This window comes from Salvelinus namaycush, chromosome 3 (genome assembly GCF_016432855.1).
Source record: "Salvelinus namaycush isolate Seneca chromosome 3, SaNama_1.0, whole genome shotgun sequence".
Taxonomy (NCBI): domain Eukaryota; kingdom Metazoa; phylum Chordata; class Actinopteri; order Salmoniformes; family Salmonidae; genus Salvelinus; species Salvelinus namaycush.
This window is the reverse complement of record NC_052309.1, coordinates 22,406,464-22,415,678: the sequence shown is the minus strand read 5'-3', so window position 1 is coordinate 22,415,678 and position 9,215 is coordinate 22,406,464.

Below are 9,215 nucleotides of genomic sequence, written 5' to 3'. Positions count from 1 at the left end.
GAACAAGTACTCAATGCATAGGCTACATTAGGTAACCCATTCATAAAAATGTAAAACTACTTTAGATAGACAAATTAATGTTTTTCTGCTATGTCTGAAAATAAACATGAGTGGTAAAGTGCTGTCCCAGTTACCCTGACAACACCCCCATCTCCTGGTGGTCCTGAAACACTGCAGTATAGCTATTCATATTGTGGCAAGCAGCACTTCTTGGGTTTGCTGTTAGCTGGAATGAAGCTGTGTAAAGCTGATGGCTGTGTGTCTTTGTTTCTGTGTGTCTGGACTTTCTGCTTCTCTCAGGTCTCAGGTGCAGAGTAGCAGATCTAAATAGTTTTCTGATCTAGTTTGACTGATCTGCCTCGCTCAGTGGCGTCCATCTGCAAAGCCCAGCTGGAGTGTAACGCACAGGAAGAGAGTGGATTTGAACCACCATTCCTGAAGCCAGAAAATCAACCCACTTGTTCAAAATTGTTCTTCTCTCTTGGTTTCATCCATTTCCTCTCCTAACCTTAGTGTTCTACTATTTATGCATGTGTATAATATGTTTGTAGCTAGTTAAGGTTCACACATCGCTTATCTGATTAATCCTCTTCCAGGCTCACAGCCCCAACCAACAAGTATGGCTGTTAAAACAAAAAATCAGTGTAGACTTGATATTTATCTAAGAAGCATAAGGCAATGTATGAATAAATCAGTATACACATCACTTTTCAGTAGTGTATGAACTATGTACTGTATGAATACTTTCCAGTAATAGCCGTGTTATTTTATATTAGTGCTGAAGTTTGATTTGAGAAAACCTTTGATTCTAATAATATCCTGTGTAGTTCTGGCTGCGCCTTGCTTTCCCTCTCCCATCCTTTCACTGCCACTGAACCTGCCTCAGCTGTTTTTCTTTTTTTTGCTTCCTCTGTCATGAGGGGTTTTTACTGACACAACTTGCTTGTTTAACCCATTGTGTTATACATGTACTCTTTACTGATCTCCTTTTTGTGCTTAGTGACAAAAGGTCTCGGAATATTGTTGTTGATTTCTGTCTGCAGGAAGTTGCCCCGCTATGTAGGGCTGCTGGCAAACGTATGGCAACCATGCATTTTCCCCAGCACTTTTCAATTTTGATGCATTTATATGTTGATGTTGCATTTATATTTTTGTTCAGTATATAGTATGTGAGCTAAAAACATCTTAAAGTATTCTTTTTAGAAAGTTCCAATGTTAGTCGCCACTACAACTACCCAATACTGTAACACTTCACAATAAGGTTCCATTTGTAAGGGGTTTATAAAAGGGTTATAATTGTTAACGATTATTTAATTATTTGTAAATGCATTAAACCATTAATAAATGGTTATTTCATTGGTCAAAATAGTGCAATAACTGGTCAGTGTTTGCCAAGTAGTGAGCCAATATTTACCTCAAGTTATTAACAATTTATAAATGCACTTACAAATGCTTATAATATTGAACCCTTATGTATCATCATGCAACCTTATTTTCAAAACTTTGTTCTGGTCTTTTGTGGGAGTTAAATCTGCGTTTAAGTGAATAGTTATTTTCTCACTTTTGGGTGTGATGCATTGGTGCTCTGTCCCAGGACTTGGCCCACCTTTGAACAGCCCCAGAACATTATTCCTCCTCCACCAAACTTTACAGTTGGCACTATGTATTCGGGCAGATAGCCTTCTCCTGGCATCTGCCAAAGCCAGATTTGTCCGTCGGACTGCCAGATGGTGAAGCGTGATTCATCACTCCAGAGAACACGTTTTCACTGCTCCAGAGTCCAATGGCGGTGAGCTTTACACCACTCCAGCTGACGCTTGGCATTGAGTATGGTAAGCTTAGGCTTGTGTGCGGCTGCTTGGCCATGGAAACCCATTTCATGAAGCTCCCGACGAACAGTTATTGTGCAGAAGTTGCTTCCAGAGGCAGTTTGGAGCTCGGTAGGTAACGATGCAACCTAGGACAGACGATTTTTAGGTGCTTCAGCACTTGGCGGTCCCGTTCTGTGAGTTTGTGTGGCCTACCACTCTGCGGCTGAACCGTTGTTGCTCCTAGATGTTTAAACTTCACAATAACTGCACTTACAGTTGACCGGGGCGGCTCTAGCAGTGCAGAAATGTGACAAACTGACTTGTTGGAAAGGTGGCATCCTGTGACGGTGCCACGTTGAAAGTCATTGAGCTCTTCAGTAAGGATATTGCACTGCCAATGTTTGTATATGGAGATTGAATGGCTGTGTGCTTGATTTTATACACCTGTCAGCAACGGGTATGGCTGAAATAGCCAAATTCACTAATTTGAAGGGGTGTCCATATACTTTTGTATATATAGTGTATGTGGAGATATGGGATTAGAGCATGACAATGTTCTATTTCCCACGAGGCTTGGTGGTTATCGAGGGGAGTGTTGTAAATATTTTTTGGAAATGAGAGGAACTGTTGTCATTTGCAATGGATGTAAAAAACAGACTTGACTTTCTGTGTAATGAAAAGAAAATGTGCCTCCTTGCATATGTAACAGACACAGTATTTGGGGAAACTGAACTAACTGAACGCGAGCATGCAGGGGAAATACAAAAAAAATAATTTGACTGTAATCCTGGCTCAGTTGACATGCCGGTATGTGAAATCGAACAGCTGATCGAGTGGTCATGTGACCGAATGCTGCAGACAACGCATTTCCAGGTCACTATGGAGGAGTTTTGGTTCCTGACTTTACATGGCTCATCACGCTCTAGCGACTCCTTATGGCGGCCCGGGCGCCTACAGGCTGACTTCAGTTGAACGGTGTTTCATCAGACACATTGGTGCAGCTGGCTTCTGGGTTAAGCAAGCGGGTGTTAAGAAGCGCGGTTTGGCGGGTCATGTTTCACTCGACCTTCGCCTCTCCGAAGCCTGTTGGGGAGTTGCAACGATAAGGGGGTAAAAATTACAACAACTAGGTCAGTTGAGAATACAATTAGAAATACTGTTTGAATGTTTTGCAAATGACTATCATAATTATTGACCCAATTATTAAAGTAAACATTGGCTGTTAATTACATGTATTTTTTTTCACATGGTTGAGTTCGTGAGAATTTTCAGATATCAAAATGGGGTCATAGGCCAAACATTTTTGGGAGCCCCTGTACTAAATGGAGTGTCTCAGATTTAAGTAAATGCTCTGAGATCTGGTTGTTAACAATGTAACCACTAGTGTGCTGACAAAGGATGCTAGCTAGCCTACTAACCAGTTACCTAGCTAGAGACAGTACCTGAGTTCAAAGGTTAGGTAACTAGCTAGCTGGCATGCTAATCCAAAAAAGCTAGCTAAACAAATTGCATGAAAATTCTGTTATGTTGATGTTAGCTAGCTGCAAACGTTTAGCCAGCAAACGTGAGCTAGTTCACTATATCATGCCAAAGATTGTTATCTTGTGAACATTGTTTCTTTCACGCACTCTTCTGTCTTGTTCTTTAAAGATGAACTGAAATGCTAAAACAAAGCATGATATCATGTTCTCATATGTATTTAATAATATACCGTGAAATGAAACTAAATATTAGACTTCATAGGTACTTGGAAAAATGTAGGTCACCGGCATGTTGGACTGACATCGGAATGGTAGCGTGATATTCTTCTTCTATGGTATATTTGTGATTGCCCAATTTAATGTGTATTCCACCACCTACTGTGCGGGATGGAAACAGGATTACCAAAAATGTAACTAAATACCAAAACAACTACCAAATTACCCCAATTTTTTTTAAAATAAACTAAACTTTTCTTTTAAAAATAAAACAGATGTGATACCTACACAGGCTCAAGGGGAACCTGGGAGGGTGGGTCTTCTGGTACCAGTACCCCTTGCAAGTCTTCAGATGTAAAATCCTTAAGTCCCAAAAACCTTCCTGCTGCAGCCACAATAATGTCCTCAATCTCCTTCACCCTTACAGGGCACTCCAGGAACTCAGGATCATGATCCCTACCACAATTGCAACACCGTCGTCCTTCTACACACCGTTCTTCAATATACTCTGTCCGTCTGCACACACTTGAAAAATGGCCAAATCCTTTACAATTCTTAAACTGCAATGGTTTGGGAACGAAAGCTCTTACAGCGTATCTTACATAACCAAAGAATCCAGACAACAGAAGTTTTGATCTTTGGAGTAGAGAACCAGTCAAAGGAGTCATCTCAGGTGTGACAACGGATGTTCAGGTTGAATCCCTGAAGAGAATTCCTGGTGTGGTTGGTGCCCAGCGTCTGACCTGCTGGGTGAATGGAGAAAAATAAGAAAGTCTGTCAGTCCTGTTGTTTTTTTGATAATGAGCAAATACCTACGCATGTGAAGCTTGGTTATTTAAGATACGTTGTAAGAGCTTTTGTTCCCAAACCATTGCAGTTTAAGAATTGTAAAGGATTTGGCCATTTTTCAAGTATGTGCAGACAGACAGAGTATATTGAAGAACGGTGTGTGGAAGAGGCTCACTGCAATCTTCCTCTGTTCTGCAGAATTACAATTAAATCAAAATAAGACCACTCCTGGTCACTCTGACAGAATCCACTTTTCCCAGCGCATACTTCACCATTTCCACACCTCAGGGGTCTCCCACATATGCGTCCTTACTCAAACGCATCCCAACACGAAGTGATTCATTAGCATTCATACAAGTATCCTCCATTCCAATTTTAGACTATTTCCTTTTTCTTACAGTTTTCGATACTACTGTTTATGGTGAAGACTAATGTCCATTCAGAACATTGGTCTTCACCAACTTTGCTTGACGCTCTACTTGATTCAAACTGTTCATCCACTTCCGCCATCTTTTGTAGCGTGAGATTGCGTCTTAGCCACGCACATTAACACACTGTGGTAAATTAAAAAATGGTGGAAGACCGACCCATCCAAGCGATACGCAGGGAGAGAGAAGTTGGGGAAGGTGCACGGAAGGGGAGATGGCGGAAGCAGGAGTGTCATTTGAAGCTGAAAGCACGTCGAGTACGGTTAGCAAGAAAGACGAGTGGACAACAGTGAAGTTCAACAATGGAACAAAAAGGGCTAAAATTGTTGTGGAAAATGAGTCTGATGAATCGTTGTTTGTTGGAGTACGTTTTTTGGATAAGGATGTTTGTTTGGGAAACCCTTTTGAAGTCACAAGGATGGTGAAGAAGGCGTTGGGAAAAGTGGATGCAGTCAAAGTGTCCAAGACTGGTATGGTGTTGATATCGTCTGTATCTAAAGAGCAAAAGGAGCATGCATTGTGGCTTGCATAATTATCTACGCATGAAGTGAACACCTTTGATTATCGGAGCAGTGCACATTGATAATCAATATCTTGTGCAATAACTACTCCTGGAATGTTTTGCCTGTCACTTGACCCGTCTGGAGAATGGGAATAGGAGCATCTTTTATCTGTATTACTGATGTTTGAGTATTTACCACCCTATGTAAAGTCGGGATATATAAGATATGCCGTAAGATCGTTCATGCAAAACATGATGGAATGCAAGAAGTGTAAAAAGTTTGGCCATGTGTCAAGTGTTTGCAGACAGAAGGAATATGTTATTTAAGAGTCAATGTAAAATGTTGCAACTGTGGTGGGGGATCATATTTCTGAATTCCCTGAGTGCCCTGTTAGGGTGAAAGAGGTTGAGTTATCAATGATCAGGGCTGTACAGCAAATCTTCTATGTGGAGGCGGTGAAGAGTGTTGAAGGGGAAATAGGCCACAGTTCTGAAGAAGATATGGCGGTGGATGCACCACAACCAGTTGCAAATCTTATACGTCAATCAAGTGATTTGGATACTCTTATTGTAAAGAAGGTGGATTTTGCAGCATTTATAGCCACAGTTATTAATTGTACTGCACAAGTGTCCAAGAAGCTGGACATCATTATATCTGCAGCCGATATGTTTTTGGGCCTTAAAAAACTTAACAGCAGAAGCAATGCAAGGACTACTGTCGCCAGGAAATGTTCCACCATCACAGGATCCTTCTGAGCCTGTGTAGGAACCTGATTAAAACAGAAAAGCAGGCAATTTTAGTTTAATTAACATTTTGTTACAGATTGTTTGTATGGATTTTTTATTTATTTTTACTCTGCATTTTTTCCTTTTTGGATCCTTATTATCCACCAGTACAGTAGGTGGCGGAATGTACAAATAGTTGTTGCGAACGCCATTAAACCAAAGAAGAAGACTCATCCAAACTGTCCCTGTTCATCCCCTGGCATATGCCTTTGAACCTGTTCGTCGTTGTTCCCTAGTAGTACCTTCAAGTCATTTTGAGCAAGATAATGTAGTTGTAGACAGATTACACCACAGGCTGAACAATTGTGAGTAGTGCGCTTGTGGCACAACTGTACTACGATGCCCACAGTCACAGGACAACTACATTGTATTGTAATGACTTGGCTAGATCATAAATGAACAAAATGTCCAGACAAGAGAATTGCATTTACGAATTCCTGGTTTCTTAACCAAATTTAACACATGCTACTGTTTGGTCAAAGCCTACGCCAAATAAACCAAGGAAAACCGTATCAAACAACGGTGGCCCATCTCTTGTTAAGACCAGACATAAAGAGAGAGAACAATGGCTAAGCATGGTCTTCCATTTGCGGTGCTGCACCCCCCTGCCAAAACCCCCGCCCCTCCACCAACCACAAGGATGCAGTGTTGCCAACTCCTCAGTAAGGAAAGTAGCTATTGGCTGTCATCACCTTATTTGCATAATTGGCATTTGTGGTGGCATATTTCTGCTTTACCTAATGAGGAGAGTTACAAACTTCACACACCAGTCAGAGTTATAGTTAAACTACATCTTTAATAATAAGAGCTTTGCAATAGCCTTTGACTTTCAATGATGCACCATCTCTAACAAACCATTGAAAGTGACAACAGAAAAGTACAAAGATCTTTTATAGCCAAGATACACCCCTCTCAACCTACATGACGAACCACAGATACTTAGAATGGTCAGAAAGGAAGACTTTATAATGAGAAAGGAGTATCCCTTAGCCAGATAGCATTCGCTATAAATTATCGTTCAGTTTGGTCCCTAAGACGAGGTTCTAATCTCGTTCCTGGTACTTCAAAGCACAAAAACATTACCTCATGTTATCTGGAATGCTCTTTAGGTTTTATCACCCAAAGACATCGTAAATCTCCTCTGTCAGTGCTATCTCATAGATTCCCATCCTCAGTGGAACACAAACACAATAGTTAACAGAATACTCTATTCTGTCGAATAAAACAACCATTATAATGCAATACAAGCATTATAACATAATCTTGCAATTTTCCACGACACCATGTGCATGTAATTGTGATGGACGCTGTAGGAGAGAGGAATAACGTCGTGGGAGAGACAAAAAGTGTCACGCCCTGACCATAGAGAGCTTTTTATTCTCTATGTTGGTTAGGTCGGGGTGTGACTAGGGTGGGTCATCTAGGGGATTATGTTTCTATGTTGGCCAGGTATGGTTCCCAATCAGAGGCAGCTGTTTGTCGTTGTCTCTGATTGGGGATCATATTTAGGCAGCATTTTCTGCTTTGTGGGATCTTGACTATGGATAGTTGCCTGTTAGCACTATTGTTAGCTTCACTTTTCGTTTGAGATTTATTGTTTTGTTTTGCTGCGAGTTTCACTTAGTAATTAAAAGATGTGGAACCCAGATCACGCTGTGCTTTGGTCCACTTATTATAACGATCGTGACAGAAGATCCCACCTGTGGGTTATGGATATTGTTTATGTTTAGTTGCCTGTTCACACTGAATTGTCGTCACGGTTCGTTTATTTTTTATTTGTTTTTTGTATTTACTTAAGTTTCACTTTCAATAAAATATGTGGAACTCAACATACGCTGCGACTTGGTCCGACCTTCATTATTACGAACGACGTGACAGAATATCCCATCTACACAGGACCAAGCAGCGTGCACGGGAGCTAATGGCATCCTGGTCTTTGGAGGAGATTAGGGAGAGAACATCCTGGACTTGGGACGACATAATGGCAGGAGAGAAGAGCCTGCCATGGAAGCAGGCGGAAGCAGCGAAGGAGGGATAGCGACGAAGTCGGGGAGGAAGGCCACAGAAACCCCAATAATTTTTTTTTTTGGGGGGGGGGGGGCACATGGAGCAGTCGGCGGAGCCGAGGAGTGAACCAGAGCCAGTCTGGGAGAAGGAGAATTTGGAGGAGAGAGAAATGGGAGAGTTGTTGAGTTGGTGGAGGATGCACGGATTTGGACTAAAGGAACGTGTTGTCAGTTTGGTGCAACCTGAGTCAGCTCCCCCGTACTCGTCCTGAGAAGTGTGTTAAAGTTCCGGAACAATTGATGCCGGCTATACGCACCAGGTCTCCAGTACGTCTCCACAGCCCGGTACGTCCTGTGCCTGCTCCTCGCACTCTCCCTCAAGTGCGCTTTCCCAGTCAGGTGTGTGCTGTTCCTGCTCCTCGCACTATCCCTCAAGTGCGTGTCCCCAGTCCGGTACGTCCTGTGCCTGCTCCTCGCACTCTCCCTCAAGTGCGCTTTCCCAGTCAGGTGCGTCCTGTTCCTGCTCCTCGCACTCTCATTGGAGTGCGTGTCCCCAGTCCAGTACGTCCTGTACCTGCTCCCCGCACTCGCCCTAAAGTGCGTGTCACTAGTCCGGTGTCACCTGTACCGGCCCAACGCATCAGGCCTCCAGTGCGCCTCCCCAGTCCAGTACGTCCTGTGCCTGCTCCTCGCGCTCACCCTGAGGTGCGTGTCACCAGCCCGGTATCACCAGTACCGGCCCCACGCACCAGGCTGCCTGCGACGAGCCCCAGTCCAGAGCTTCCTGCGACAGTTCCCAGTCCAGAGCTTCCGGCAACAGTGCCCAGTCCAGAGCTTCCGGCGACAGTGCCCAGTCCGGAACCTCCTGAGACGGTCCACAGTCCGGAACCTCCTGAAACGGTCCACAGTCCGGAACCTCCTGAGACGGTCCACAGTCCGGAACCTCCTGAGACGGTCCACAGTCCGGAACCTCCTGAGACGGTCCACAGTCCGGAACCTCCTGAGACGGTCCACAGTCCGGAACCTCCTGAGACGGTCCACAGTCCGGGACCTCCTGAGACGGTCCACAGTCCGGGACCTCCTGAGACGGTCCACAGTCCGGGACCTCCTGAGACGGTCCACAGTTCAAAACCTCCAGCTCCATGGCCGGAGCCTTCCCCTGCGCCGATGACCAGTCCAGACAAAGTGTTCAGCCT